At 51.0% G+C, this 15,128-nt stretch overlaps 1 protein-coding gene and 1 long non-coding RNA gene across 3 annotated transcripts in view; one reads left to right on the plus strand and one right to left on the minus strand.

The window, feature by feature from the left end:
* The window catches only part of SGMS1 (sphingomyelin synthase 1), an 85,404-nt gene extending 77,862 nt beyond the window's left edge, over positions 1–7,542 (minus strand). Inside the window, exon 1 of one of the 2 annotated variants that reach the window (XM_032695758.1) lies at positions 7,433–7,542. The gene's annotated coding sequence lies outside the window, so the exon portion shown is untranslated. The remainder of the gene's footprint in view (positions 1–7,432) is intronic. The other variant, XM_032695754.1, reaches the window with a different exon arrangement.
* A 1,119-nt stretch (positions 7,543–8,661) lies between these two features.
* LOC116789979 lies at positions 8,662–9,260 on the plus strand. Its single transcript, XR_004358213.1, has 2 exons — positions 8,662–8,725; positions 8,864–9,260. It is a non-coding gene; the product is annotated as an uncharacterized LOC116789979 (long non-coding RNA).
* The last annotated feature ends 5,868 nt before the right edge of the window (positions 9,261–15,128 follow it).

Raw genomic sequence — 15,128 nt, forward strand, 5'->3', positions numbered from 1 at the left:
GTGAGGCGGATTACACAGGTAATGCAAACATCTACTTTAACCTCTTAAGCACATTGGGTGATATTAGCAAAGAAGAAGTCTGACAGGAGGAATCACAAAAGGATTTTAAAGACTGGCAGCCACTCAATAAAATGGCCAAGGAAAGTTCCCTCTAGGCAGTGATATGTGATGCTGGTAAATCAGCATTTAAAAATGATCACTTGGGCCCTGATGGACTTAAGCAGCACCCATTAGAAGTGAAGATATTTAAGGAGTAGTTCATTAAAACATCAGCTCAGCTGGACAGGCACGGAGAAGAAAACAACTAACAGCCTTCTATTCCATAAACCTGGTGCTCCTGTATCAAATATTATCTGTACCTCAGGTTCTTCCCTCTCCTCCACTCTCATCCCACCTTGGCACTGGGTAAAGCTTGCAGGATGGACTGTCTCCCCAAAGCCCACAGGAGGTTCTTCCAGCAACAGATTTCCTTCCTTGGAGAGTTTCAAAACCCAAGGGAACCCCGAAAAACCTGTTGTTCCTTTGAGGTTCCTTCTGCTATGAGCAGGAGGTAACATAAATTCGCCTGTGCTTGTTGTCTCCACTGGTATTCTCACAGCCACTTAATGCTTCCTGAATTCATGGTTGAACTCTGGCATTGCCTCTCAAAAACATCATAATGCTTGGATGCAGGACACGTGGCTAGAGGGGGCTGTGTCTTCTCAGCACAGACACCCGTTTTCTTGCGAGTATTTCCCCCAAAAATTCTGAACAAACTATCAGAACTCAAATTATCCCCTTGTGATAAACGTTCTTTGGGCCCTGCTTTTGTGTTTAAAATGTCCTTTGATAACCCATCTATTTACGTTTTGAAAGGGAGAAAAACTGAAATAGGAAATTGCACATGCACAAAAACAAAGGCGGTGTCTGACAAGGAGTTTGTTAATTTGCGGCTAATTGCTCATTACTGCGAAAAAAGGCTTTTGTAGTGTTTCATGGAGAGTAGATGAGAAGCCCCAGCCCATTAGTGAGTATTGCTTTTGGCAAACACGAGCTTCTCCCAGCGCCGAGAGTCTCCATAAAACCATGGTGCCATTAAATGCGTATCCTGGCACCCCGAAAGTACCCGTGGAAAGAGAACAACGTGTTCTGTCAAGTCATTTAGGAGGGATCTTCACATGCCTGCATTCACCCTTTTCCCTCTGTTCCTGCCTTGTTCACAGTGGTGCTTTGAATGTCACCTACCCCCTCACCTCTGCTCAGCACCCCCAAACTCCCAACCTGAGCCCTTGTATTCCCCAGATACTGGATACCTACGGACCACTGGCACTTCACACCCTTCAAAGCTCACCCCGAGCTCCCCAACCACCCACTGGCGCTGGAATTTCACTCCCACTTAAAGCAAGCCGGTCTGGAGCCCTGAGGCATCACAGAATCCCAGGATGGTTTGGGTTGGAAGGGACCTTAAAGCTCATCTCGTCCCACCCCCTACCATGGGCAGGGACACCTCCCACTAGCCCAGGTTGCTCCAAGCCCCATCCAACCTGGCCTTGGACACTTCCAGGGATGGGGCAGCCACAGCTTCTCTGTCTCACAGCCCTGAAGGCCCTGGCAGAGGAGGGAGCATGGCCAAGCAGGTATTTCTGCAGCAATCGCCCTCGAGGCGCCTTCAAGGTCTTTTTCATCTTAGGAACAGCAGGAGCCATTTTTAAGCCTTTCAAATAGTTTTAAATTAACTTCCCCGACCAAGTTTTCCAGAGCAATATAACCTGACTATGTAAAACTCCCCGCAGAAGAGCAGGGGGCTCAAGGAAGACAAAGCACAGACCTGAGAGCTCCAGCTCGATTTAGATGGAGCTGTTTCATTAGTATGTAGATTCCCAGCCACTCCTGCAGTTACTGAAGCGCTCCCCCGGCCCTCCTGGCAAGCAAAAATCCATTTTGTGTACAAATAGGGCTTTTACAGCTTGGCACAGTGCTCGACTGCAGAGTCAAACTTTTCAATGCCTGATAAATTTTTACTTGAAAGTGGCAGGAGAGCTCATGCCAGAAGCCCGTATGAAACGCCAGCTCAGTGGTAGAAGGTCAAAGCGTGGTATCAAGAGATTTAATGGAAGTGTTTCAAGACAAACTTCTTAAAAGCATTGTGCTATCTAGGGAGGCACAGATTTACACTGCTTGGAAAGCCGAGCAACAACCTTTACGACTCTTTTTTCCAAGGAAAGGTAATTTCGTTAACATTCTACCTCTCAAAAAGCACCACTTTAGGGTCTCCTGTTTCCGTGTCTGTTCAATCCTTGGGTATTTGGCTGAAGTTAAAGAATAAAGAAGTGTTAAATGCCACAGGTTTTGTGCAGACTGTCCTCTAAAAACAAAACGAAACAAAACAAACAAAAAAAGCCAAGCAAACAAAAAACGCCCCAAACAAAACCCCTCAAAAAACAAACCCTCAGGTGCTAAAGGTGCTAATTTCGTGATTAAAAACCCCAGAAGTCAGACCCACAGACAATTAAGACCAAGAGCCCAAACAATTAACCTTTCTCCTAACACTATGCCTGGAGATGATATTTAAATTGAACTGAGAGGCCCCATAATCTTTACCATTTTTACAGAAGTATTTAAGGTTAAATTAGTGTCAACAATGACCCTGAGCAGACGCCAAGCGTTAAGATTTTCAACCTAATGGGTTTTGCCAGCTGTCACCGCATTGTAATATAGAAATGGACCGTAAAACCCCATCAAACCGTGATCTGTCTGCTCAGGGTGTCCCCACGCATCTTCACAAATGCACTGCTGGAGTCACTTCCAAGAGCAGCTTCGCCACAGCTCATACACATTTCAATTGTCTGGATCTGCCATTTCAACGAATTCAAGTATAAGACTTTAAATTCAATTAGCGACAATCTCAGCGCTCCCAACATTAAATTTGCAAGTGACATTTAGTGGCATTCAACACACACCGAGCTAAGCTAATACACTAATGGACCGGCAAGGGGAATCGTAAGACACTCCAAATTGTGGTGCTCTTCTTCAGTCAAGGAAATTAAAGGAGTAGGCTGCAGTGGACAGGAGGAGATGACAGCTATTAAAAATCCTCCTTAAATAGAGGCTGCAAAAGCTTTCCTCTCCGGATCCACCACAACACGGCTATGGCTGGGAGCAAACAAGTGGGGCTGTGTCTCAGCCAGCTTGGGAAGAAAGCTGCCACTTTTCCTCCATTAGAAGAACCCAAAGCTACTGGACTTCAGGGATTCCTTGAAGTCTTTTTTTTTTTTTCCAAGTGGCAATAAGCTTTGCCTTAATTCCATTTAAATAAAGCAAGCTACCTCCAAAGAGCTTCAAAATCAGGGAGACAGAAAGCAGACCACGCTGGGAAGTCAGAGAGAAAAACAGCTTTAGAGTCCTGGTTAAACAGAGGGAGATTTGTTGTTGTTGTTCAGTTAAATCTAAGTGAATTAGCACGAGCAAAACCTAGGGAAGATGCTTTCCCAATCAAGATTTATTAGTGTTTTTCTTTGATTACAGATGTGTAATTGGATACCAGAGCAGCACCCAAAGGAGCACACCAAGGAAGCATCAACAGGACATGTTCTGTTCCACTCAAGCCTTGCTTCTCTGCTTTGCATTAGTGAGCTGTAAAGAGCAGCAACGGCAGTAACTACATTTTAAAAGCTGCATTTCTTTAAGAGACGTCTTATAGTCTCCAAAATCAGACTTTCTCTTATCAGCTCTTGACCAAACACTATCAGAACAAAGCTCTTGCCAGTGCTTTGGGGGATTTTCCCCCCCCTCTCAACTACGTTAACATGTTTGATAACACCAGAAGCAATACAGACAAACATTTTAAAGATGTTTGCACCACAGAATCCCAGAATGGTTTGGGATTAAAGACCAACTCGTTCCAAACCCCTACCAGAGGCAGGGCCACCCTCCACTAGACCAGGTTGCTCCGAGCCCCAACTACACAGTTACACTTAGCAGCTTATTAAGATGGATCATGTTCCTTTGATCCATGAAAACCAAGCCCAAGTAACCTGCACCAAACACTGCCTCTGATAAGCAGATTTTCAAAATAATAAAAAAATATTTGGAGTGAAAGCATCCCAAAAAAAGCCAGTAGGTTTCACACCTTCCTCAGTCTTCTGCGTTTCCCCCAGCGTTTTGGGGATGGGGGAGAACGGGACTTAATAATTAACTTAATGATGCCACACACTTTGGGAATTCGAGCTGTATGAAAAGCTGGAGTTTCCAATCCCCAGCACAGGAGTCGTGCACCACACCAGCCCTCCAAAGGGCTGCCTCTGTGTCCTGGTGTCCTGGGAGCAAAAAAATCCTCCGCCCACACCAAAATCCCTTGGAAAACACTGACGGTACGCGGGAGCTCAGGTCGTGACCATGAGATTCCAAGAAAACCTCTCAAACCTCAGGGTTTTGAGCTCATTTTAAGCTCACCTCTACTTCAGAGCAGTGTGGTTGGGTTTGATGTGTTGCACTTGAATTATGACTAAAATAGAATTCGGCTGCTCTGTTCTACTTCAGCAAAGAACAGTTTGGACCTACCTTGCTGAGTAGCCTTAAAAATCCTTCCTGCCCTACACGTGTCCCTGCAAACCACACTGGGAGAGAGGGACCTCATGCCATGTCCAACAAAACCAGCCCTCGAGCCCTAGTGCAAGTTTGGGGGTTTTGATGGTGCCATAAGGATTTATTTTTTAACTCAAACAGGCCCTTCCTGAACAAGGGTCTGGATTATTTTTGAGCATTTTTTGCTTTTTACAGGATGTCCTGCTGCCCCAATTAAAAAGCCTTTAATTCCACAGCCATTCCTTACGGCCAGGCTGAAATTGCTATTAAATCTGAGTAAGTCCCAGGCCACCCATATTTAGTGCTCCAATTAACCAACGCTGAGCAACCAGAAGACAGGGAAGAATTTTTCAGTTGCCATCACCCACGGTGAGCGTGTTCTCCCTCCACATGTTCAGTTGAGCAGAGCTCACTAATTATTTAATTAAAAGCAGCACCCATTCAAGCTTGGCAAGTGTTAAGAGATACGTGGAGAGCAGGTATATAACAAACCACTGCCTTTTAACCGTTACCTCCGAGTAGTCCAAACAATTTCCATTAATACCTCCAAGTCCTGAAAACAATCCACCTACTTGGATTTATTCAATGTGTAAGTGTCACATTAAAAGCTAATTAACATGTGCAGACATGTTGTCTGCAGGTTGATACTGTGGAAGGCGAAAGAAGTGTGATAAACGATTCGGGAATCACAGCTTGTTGCACAGATCACAAACACAGTTTAAAGGTGTCTGAGCTGAATTTAGTTCTGCTCCACATGCCCAAACTCGGAAAATCAAGGCAATCTCTCCAGATTCAAAGGGGGTTTATTACCCATATTGTAAAAGTAGCCATTATTTGTTGTTTGCCACCAGCTGGGGAGATTTGCGCTCTCTTTCCTAACTCTAAACAACATCACAAAGCTGAAGCAATTCCAGCCCCGACAAAACACTACTGGAAATAAACCAGAATGCGACTCCAATGCAACATCCGCTCCCCGAAAAAACACAGCCAAGCCCAAATCCACCAAGATCCACAGCAGCACTGCCACTGATTTCAGCTGACAGGTGTCACATCTGGACTTTGGGCTGGTTCTCAGGCGGGCACGAAATCCAACAGAAACCACTTCCACCCACGTGGACCTGAAGCAGGAGATCGGAGTCTGAAGGAATCGCTACAAAATGCGCCCTCACTCCACGAGGCACCAATGCTGCCACCAACCCAAGTGACACGAGGACATTCACCCACATCCCGTTGCTGCTCTGCTTCCAGAGGCTGCCTGCATCAGCAAGCTCCCGCAGCACCATGGCAGTGTGGCAGAGCTCCCATTTTTTTTTACAAATAATACTCTTTTTCTCTCTCTTTCCATCCTTGCTTCGCGTACTTACGGCGCCTGGAGGCACCGAGGCACTCTTTAATGAGGTTTTCACACAAGACAGAATAAATTAGAAGCCTTGATCAAAACAGGGCCTCCAGGAGGAACACAGTACGAAGACGGCCACATGCGTTATACACCCCGAAAAATCCAAATACTGCAGCCAGGCAATGGGCAAAGCCATTCCAGGGAGCACACCTGCCTGCCAGGGTGCCCGTGATGGCGAGGTCTCCCCTTCTCAGACCCGTTCTGCTTCCCAGCCTCTTTGTCCCCAGGCGTGTCCCCACTGCCACCCCACAAACCTCAGCCCCAGTGTTGCCTCCATGGCCCTCGAAGGCGTAGGGATGGGATGGAACTGCTCCCAGCTCCAGCAGATGCTTCCAGCTTTTTTCTGGAGCAGGGAGCATCCTGCCTTCGCACCCCAGCGAGCAGAGGGACCGGAGCCCCTGGGCTGAGGAGGGGGTCCCATGGTCCCCCAGGCTGAGGGGGCTGGGCTACCTCCACACTGCCACCTGAGGGGACCACATGTCCCTCCAGAGCCTCGGGAGCAGGGAGGACCAGACCTCTCCCTCCAACACCCTGGGAAGGAGGGGACAGACCCAACCAGGCACCGGGGCTGGGAGGACCAGAGCCCCTCCTGGGCCCAGGGGCTGAGGGGGCTGCAGCCCCCCCAGGCTGAGGAGCCCTGACTTCCCCAAGGACGGGCTGCAGTCCCCGAGCTGGGGGTCCCAGAGCTCCCTGGGATCGGCTGCAGCCCCCGAGCTGGGGGTCCCAGAGCTCCCCAGAGCTGCAGTCCCCGAGCTGGGGGTCCCAGAGCTCCCTGGGATCGGCTGCAGCCCCCAGGCTGGGGGTCCCAGAGCTCTCCAGAGCTGCAGCCCCCGAGCTGGGGGTCCCAGAGCTGCCCTGGGATCGGCTGCAGCCCTCGAGCTGGGGGTCCCAGAGCTCCCTGGGATCGCCCACAGCCCCCAGGCTGGGGGTTCCAGAGCTCCCCAGAGCTGCAGCCCCCGAGCTGGGGGTTCCAGAGCTCCCTGGGATCGGCTGCAGCCCCCGAGCTGGGGGTTCCAGAGCTCCCTGGGATCGGCTGCAGCCCCCGAGCTGGGGGTCCCAGAGCTTCTCTAGGATCGGCTGCAGCCCCCGAGGCTGGTGGTCCCTGAGCCCCCCAGGGCTGAGCAGACCGCAGCTTCCCAGTCCCCGCGGAGGCCGAGGGGCCCAGATGCCCCCGGGCCGCGGGGACCGAAGCTCCGCCAGCCCCGCCGAGCGGACCGGAGCGCCGCCGGAGCCGCCGGGGCTGCGGGGGCCAGAGCTCCCTTCGCACTCCCCGGGGCTGCGGGGGCCGCCGCCGGGCTGCGGGGCCGGAGCCCCCCGGGACGCGTCCTGCCCTCGGGAGCGGCCCGTCCTCGCTGTCCCCACTGTCCCCGCCGTCCCCGCTGCCCCGACCCGCCGCCACCCCCGGGCCTGCGCCGGCCGCTCCGCCGGCTCCGCGCTCGGGCTGAGGCCGCTGCCTCGCTGCTCACTCACCGTGCGGAGCCGCGGGTCGGTGCGGGTCGGTGCGGCCGCCGTGCGGGCGGCTCCCCCGGGCGGCTCCAGCCCCGTATCCCGTATCCCGTGTCCCGTATCCCGTGCCCCGTGTCCCGTGCGGCGGCCGCGGGCGGGGCGGGCGGCACCGCGCGCCACGTGACCGCCGTGTCATCCCCGCCGCCATCTTGTGTCTCGTCAGTTGCTGGCGGGAGCGCTGCGCCCAAAGAATCGCGTTCCCAAAGGGATTTACTCCCCCCGCGCTGCTCCTTAAAGCTTGGGACACCCAGGGAAAGGCCGCTCCTCGGTGTGGAAACCACTGTTTGACAGGATCACACAATCAGATCCCAGCCCATGGATCCCCCCTGTGCCCGATGCCCCCCTTGTCCCCCAGCCCAGAGCACTGAGTGCCACGGCCAGGCCTTCCTGGGACACCTCCAGGGAGGGGCACTCCAAACCTCCCTGGGCAGCCCCTGCCAAGGCCTCACCACCCTTTCCACCAACAAATTCCTCCTCCTGGCCAACCTGAGCCTCCCCTGGCACAGCTGGAGGCTGTTCCCTCTCCTCCTGTCCCTTGTTCCCTGGCAGCAGAGCCCGACTCCCCCCCGGCTCCCCCCTCCTGTCAGGGACTTGCAGAGCCAGAAGGTCCCCCCTGAGCCTCCTTTGCTCCAGGCTGAGCCCCCCCAGCTCCCTCAGCCGCTCCTGCTGCTCCAGCCCCTTCCCCAGCTCCGTTCCCTTCCCTGCACACGCTCCAGCCCCTCCGGGTCTCTCCTGTTGAGGGCCCAGAACTGGACAGCCAGGTGTGTCCTCAAAGAAGGCACCTTGAACCTTTCTGAGCATATGTAGCCTCCGTAAAACATTAAATTCCAGCATCAGTGTGGCTTAATCAGAGCAGCTGTGGCATAGGAGGGTATGAGGAATTCACCTCCTAAATCCGACTGGCATCTTTCCAGTACCTGAAGGGAGCCTACAAGAAAAATGGAGAGGGACTTTTTACAAGGGCATGTAGTGAGAGCAGGTTCAGATTGGATATTAGGAGGACTCTCTTCCCTGCGAGGGTGGGGAGGCCCTGGCACAGGGTGCCCAGAGAAGCTGTGGCTGCCCCTGGATCCCTGGAAGTGTCCAAGGCCAGGTTGGACGGGGCTTGGAGCAACCTGGGCTAGTGGAAGGTGTCCCTGCCCATGGCAGGGGATTGGAACAAGATGAGCTTTAATGTCCCTTCCAACCCAAACCATTTGATTTATTCTTTGATTCTGTGACCCTGGCAGAGCTGGGCCTCCTCCTTCAGGAGGTGAGGTATGCTCCATGCTGGCACAAGAAACCATTCCCTTGGGATACAGGGTTGGGGCGAGCACATCCAGCCCTGAGATCCATGAGTCCAGAGTGTACAGTGTTGGAGCAAACTCTAATATCTGCCTTTATTTCACTTTGCAGACACTTTTGTTTACCTACTTCATCACAACATCGAGAGCTCTGGAGATGTGAGAAGTCAGCTGTTATTAATAAAATCCTAGTTAACATAAAATCACTGGACAGTTTAGCTTGGGAGCGACCTCTGAGTGTCACCATCTCCAGGTAGAAAGAGGTTCAACATTTGTTCCATGGACACTAACACCTTACATCCTATTTCAAACCTTGCATTCACAAATTGTGACCTCTAATCCAAAAAAAAAAAAAATAAACCAGTGGCTTTTTCCCCTGCAGAAAGGTCACAATCATTTTGTGGTGCCCACAGAGGGATTCCTGCATGTGCTGAGCCTGGTTTCCTGCAGGGCTGTTCCCCAGCGTGGGAAGATCCACAAGGTTTGATTAAAAGTTTTCCTCTATTTCACTCGTTATCTCACCAACGTGGTTCCTCGCCAGCAGATCCCGGAGATAACAGAGCTACACATCCAGCTACCCCTCTCCCAGGCATGGGAGGAGGAAAACACACATGGGAGGGACTGGATGTACCAGAGTGTTACAGTAACATCGGGCAGGAGACAGTTTTTGCTGATCTTGGCATGTAAACATAAAGTATCTGAAAAAAAACCCTCATGACTTATCCTGATCAACAAGTGATTACAGACATTACCCAAGCAAAATTAAGAATCAAGCTTGAATAAGTAGTGATTTATGCACTGGAACAGGTGAAACAAAATGGCCCTCTGTAAGGAGCTGTCAAATCCTGCGCCGCCTTAAAAGGCAGTTGAGCCATTCTGAGGGAAAATGCTCTGTAATAAAACAGAGGGAAAGTTATTATTTTGAGATCTGCCACGACCTGCAGCTCATCACAGTTTTTCATCAGGGCTGATGAAAAGGGGAGGAGTTTTGTTTGACCTCAGGATCCAGGCACGGCTTTCACCCTGTGCAAACCGCTTAGTAGTTGGGAAGGGAAATGCAGGTGGAAGAGGATGGCTTTGGAGAAGATTGCACTGGACTTTTCTTCCCGGCAAATTGTTTGCAATGTGTTTTTCCCCCTGATTGTCTGAGCACAGCACTCATGGGCTAAATATAAACGTGTCTTTTCCATCTGAAAAGGAAACCAGAGTCTGAGCATGGTATTGGCCACTATTTTCCCACTCTTTGCTTGGCGTCTCCTGGAAGTCATCATGGAAATGAGTGAGAAACTCAGGTGCCCAGTTGGGTCACCCAACTTCTGGGCAGTGCTGAGCCAACCATGCAGGAAGAGGAGGCTTGGACTGGACCAGAGCCAGAACTCCGTGATCTTCTCCCATAGCACAAGAAAGCACCTTGTGAACCCTCTGAGCTACCAAATATTGCCTTAACAATGAGATTCCAGAGGCCAAACCCCACATGTATCCCCATCACAGCTTGCCAATGACTCCTCTCCTGCCCCAGTCCCAGCAGGTCCTTTCCTCCCCCTCACTTTTGTTGCCACATTGTTTTCAGTTCAGTCACTTCATCTCTTTTTGGGGTTGTGGCTGAAAACAGTCCAGGCACTGATGGCTTCAATTCTCTCCTCCCTGAAGAAGGATTTATTTATTTCTGAGTAGGTTTAATACCAGCTCGGTTCTGGTTTTTCCCAAGTTCACCAGGCTGGCTTCCAGGAGTCTGGTTGCACCAGGAAGGGTTTAGGAATAGGGAACTGGGCCAGCTCACCTCACCCTGCAGGTGCTGAGCACCCACCCAGCCACAAAAGGCTTGGGGCAGTGGAGCCTTCGGGAGGCTGCCAATCCCAATCCCCATTTATCTTTCCATTTGCTCCCCCTGTGCGATGCCATCCAGCCGTGGATGTTCCTAGCAGGGTTCCTGCTTTTCGGCAGGGCTCTGTTTTCTCTCTGACTATCGTTTCCTGCCATCCCATCTTACTAATGCTCTAATAGGATTAATGTTGCTGACGCTCGCCCCGGGGTAATGGTACAATAAATCCCCCCTTTCTGGGGTTGTTCCCCCACTATGGGCATTTTCCAACAAATAATATGAACCTGAAGTCTGTGCAAATTGATTCCCAGGGAGTCTGACCTCTCTGCTGGGAATGACAAAGGGCCATCCAAGAGGCTTAGAAGTAGCTGTCCTGGGCTGCTGCCTGGGCTTAATGCTGCTGAGCCACTTCTCTCCCTGAAAACAACCTTTCCTGCCTGGCTACAACCAGTCCCCAAGCGCCGAGGGCGGGGGAGATGCCACGAGTGTGCCAGCACCAAGGCCAGGTTGGATGGGGCTTGGAGCAACCTGGGCTAGTGGAAGGTGTCCCTGCCCATGGCAGGGGGTGGAACTGGATGGGCTTTAAGGTCCCTTCCGACTCAAATGATTCCATGATTTTATAAATATCATTTCAGGGACTTCCTGCAGGGCAGAGGTGCCCTCGGGAGGGGGAGAGGATGAGCCACACTGCTCAGCTGGGGGTTTGATTAAATCAATTAATAAAAATCAATGAACGTGTGAATGGATCAACAGTAAAATGCTAATAGATCACCATCATTAGGCATTGATCAATAATTCATAAATTAATGATTTTGCACTTGAAGAGATGTTTTTGTTTAGAAAGGATACATTGGCTATTAGCACACCGATACTTTATTAATGAACTAACGTTAAACTAACTTAAATAAAATCCCAATAAGCATCTTACCACGCTCACCATAGGTACATGTCTCAGTGCAGCCATGACCCTGTACCCAGTCATTGGCACCATCACTTGATGACATCATTCCCTCACTGATGATGTTTATGACATCACACCAGATGACACCATTTCTGTGGGTTGTATAATTTATTTAGTGCCTTCGTCCATGCCACCATTTAACACCAAATGGCATCGTCAGCTCGGTGCCTTTGGGATGTCATTTTGGTATCATTTTGCCCCCACGTGACATTATTTAGTCAGTGATTTTATACCAACCCTGACGTTTGATGGGGTTTTAAAAGCCTTAGAAATAGAAACACCGATAAAGGTCTCTCCAAACTGGTGCAGCCCCACAGGGCTTTGTCCCTGGCCCCTGATGGTGGCAAGTGGTGTTAAGAACATGGCAGCAGAGTGAAAAATAAGAATTAAATACCTGGTGAATGGAGTCAAGCAAAGGGCACATTGAATCCACGTGCCGTGGCTTTAAGGAGCTGCAGAGCAGGGCTCTTAGCTGCAACATAAATGGGAAAAGAGACCAAAATACCTGTTTCCAAAGGATGGAGGAGATTCCAGTTCAGCTTCTTTAATATTCAAGCAGTGATTAATGGGGAGGTGACGCCATCCTCTCAAATCAGCAGTATCAGCCAGTGATCTGTTGCAGACAAGCAGCATTATAAATGCAGGGTTGTCGAGTTTTCCTCTTGCTGGTTTCAGATCACTGGGAAAATGCGTAAACTCATTTCTTTGATTGATCCGGTTTTAATGACTGATTGCTCCTGATTAAAATAGCACGTGTCTTCGGGGGAAAATGCGTCAAAGTTGGAAGTAAAACGAGAAGCTCTTAACAGAGGGAGGGCAAAAACCATTTCCCCACTTAAGAAGAGAATAAAATGAAAAAGAGGTGTGGTAAAAGAAGGAAGCAAAGACAATTCCAAGGGGAAAACAAGCCAACAGTTCTCACTATAGGACCAGTGGGATTCCCAGAGGCACAGGCTGTCACTGCCTTGCCCAGAGGATCCCTGTTGGAAGTGCAGTGTCCTGCTGTTAAAGGGGTTTGCTGTGCTTCTTAGGGAAAAAAGCTGTTTTCTTTCCAGAAAGTGGTGTGTCTCCTGGAAATGGTGGCTCCCAGGCTTTCTGTACCCCTCACCTCCTTTTCTCCATCACCGTTGGCTCTGACACTCCGTGCTGCCTCCTCTTCCAAGGAGCGAGCGCCTGCTCCCCACGAGGCCTGTCAAAACTCCTCAGGACAGTCCCCAGCACCTGTTTATGGAGCAGACTGATTTGAACAATGGGTTTTAACACCAGCACGTGCTTTCCATCCCTCCCAACAGGGAGGAGCATGGCTGTTGGAGTGCCGCCCTCTCCATGTTGGAGGGTCTCGAGCAGTACAAGGGGACAGGAACAGCAGTGTTACACCAGCAGCTCGACAGGGTCATTATCTCTGTCCTCCTGCACGCTGTGGTATGAGTTTGGATCTGATTTGCTTGGAAACTCCTATAGAAACTGCACCTCACATGCTGCAGCCCTTGATTTTTCCCGCTGTGCCAGTGCTGCTCATTCCAAAAGCTTTTTCTCCCACCCCTGACATGAACTGTAAATAAATAAACGTAAAGGTGGGTGTGGTTTGTTGCAGTGCTGCGTGTCTCTGTGTGCTTTTTTCCTTGGAAAACCTGTGCTTATTCCCAAAAGGGGTTTGCAGGCCCACACACGCACTGGCAGGGCTCGGGTGATCCTGGAGCGGAGCCGACCCCCTCCAAGCTGGCACTGCCACATCCTCCTCCTCCCTGCAGACAGTGCCTGCCTGCTCAGGCAGGTCCAGCGGCCCGAGAGACATTAATTATGGAATTGTTAAAGCTCAGCTACCTCTCCAGGCAGGAGTTAGAAGAAGGAGAAAAGCCTGCTCTGGGAAATCAGCAGCACCAGGGTGGGGTTTCACCTGTGCTGTGTCTCTGCAGTGACTCGGGGAGCCCTGGTGAGCTGCCAGCTTTCCAAAGGGAAGATTGCCTTGCATTCACTTTGCCAGCAGGTTTATTCTCCAAGCAGCATGCTAAATTCCTGGGAGAGCGGGAGGCAATGGCTTTGTAAGTGCTCCAGGCTGAGTTAGCAGTGTGGCAGAGGCTGGGAAGAGGCAGGTTTCTTGCAGCAAAGGGTGTAGCAGTTATGTTGTAAGAAGACGAGTGGGAACTGGGTGCTTCACAGAGGCAGCAGCAGTGAAGTCTCTGCCCCATCCTACTATAGCCTTTCAGGAATTCCCTGAATCCAACTTCTAGGACTAGTTCTCAGCCAGCACGGAGCTCTCCACTCTCCAGCAAGTCCTGGAGATGGTCACCTCGACACTGACGTCCCCAGATGTGCCATTACAGGCTGAGGTACCTTGGGGTGGGAGTCTCTGGTCCCTCCCCGCTCCCAGCTGCAGCAGGTCCCTGGTGGCTGTGTTGGAGTGAGTGGTTGGACATCCCAGGGATGGGGATCCTGGTGGGGATGGGCTGTTTCCTTGGGACCAGCTGCTGTTTCCAGCTGCTGCAGCTGTGCCAGAGCCTCAGGGGCTCACACTGTGCCCCTCCAAGCAGAGTCCATCCCCAATGTCTCCGAGATGTCTTTGGGCAGAAGGAGGTGCCACTGGATCCCCCTTTGCCTCCTCCTCTGACTGAGGAAGCTCAGCTCTCACAGTTTGTCCTTGCTTGCCCTGGCTGCCACCCACCCTGCCGGGGTGTCCCTAGGCTTTGGAGATCCCTTGGAGTCCCAAACTGGTCCCAGTATCCAGCTGTGGCCTTCCTGGGGTGGAGCAGGAGGATGTGCTCCCCGCTTAACCTGCCACCCACCTCGTGTCAAGTTGGAAAACAGGGTGATGCCTCCAGATCATCTTCAAGTCACCAGGAAAGCCTGTCTGGAGTGAAGCTGTGCACAGGTCCAGGGCTGTCCCCCTGTGCCAGGCCACTGAGCTCCAGACAATGTCACCTCCACGGCGTCCAAGCAGCAGGAGCCAAAGGACACGTGGAGGCTCCTAGTCAAGCTCTGTGTGGTCTGTGCTGAGCCCAGAGATGTCACCCAGTGACAGTTCTCCTTCCTGCTCCGTCCTGGGAGCTGAGTCCAGAGGCTTTTTCGGGTCACACCCTGTATTTGTCCTTCACCTCACATGGTTCTGGGAACTGCCATTGCTATATGATTTGGGGATCTTGTCCTCCTGTGGTGCTGGCACCCGGGGAGGGCACAAGTTTCTTTCCTAGGCTGGATTTTCTCAGTTTTCCCTGTAGGGGCAGCAGTTGCCTTTCAAGCCAGCCTAAAGGAAGAAAAAACTCTGTATTTTAAAAACTAATTCCTGATCCCAGTGACTGCAGCTCTGATAATGGGACTAACATCAGCATGAGCTTCTACTAAGTGGGTTTAGTAGTTATCATGTTCAACTCAGTGCCTAAAGCTGCTTAGTGATTTGTGTCCTGTGTCACTATGCCAGCTCTATTCCTCAAATTAGAATAAGGACTATAAATCAAGCCTTCTTTTATAATAATAATAATAACAACAATAACAACAACAATAATAACAATAATGATAATAATAATAATATGGTTGTCCTGATTGAGTGCAGGCAGTAGTCTTGCCCTGCAGTGGAGATCTCCAGAGCCCCCTTCCCAA

This window comes from Chiroxiphia lanceolata, chromosome 8 (assembly GCF_009829145.1).
Source record: "Chiroxiphia lanceolata isolate bChiLan1 chromosome 8, bChiLan1.pri, whole genome shotgun sequence".
NCBI classification, from domain to species: Eukaryota; Metazoa; Chordata; class Aves; order Passeriformes; family Pipridae; genus Chiroxiphia; species Chiroxiphia lanceolata.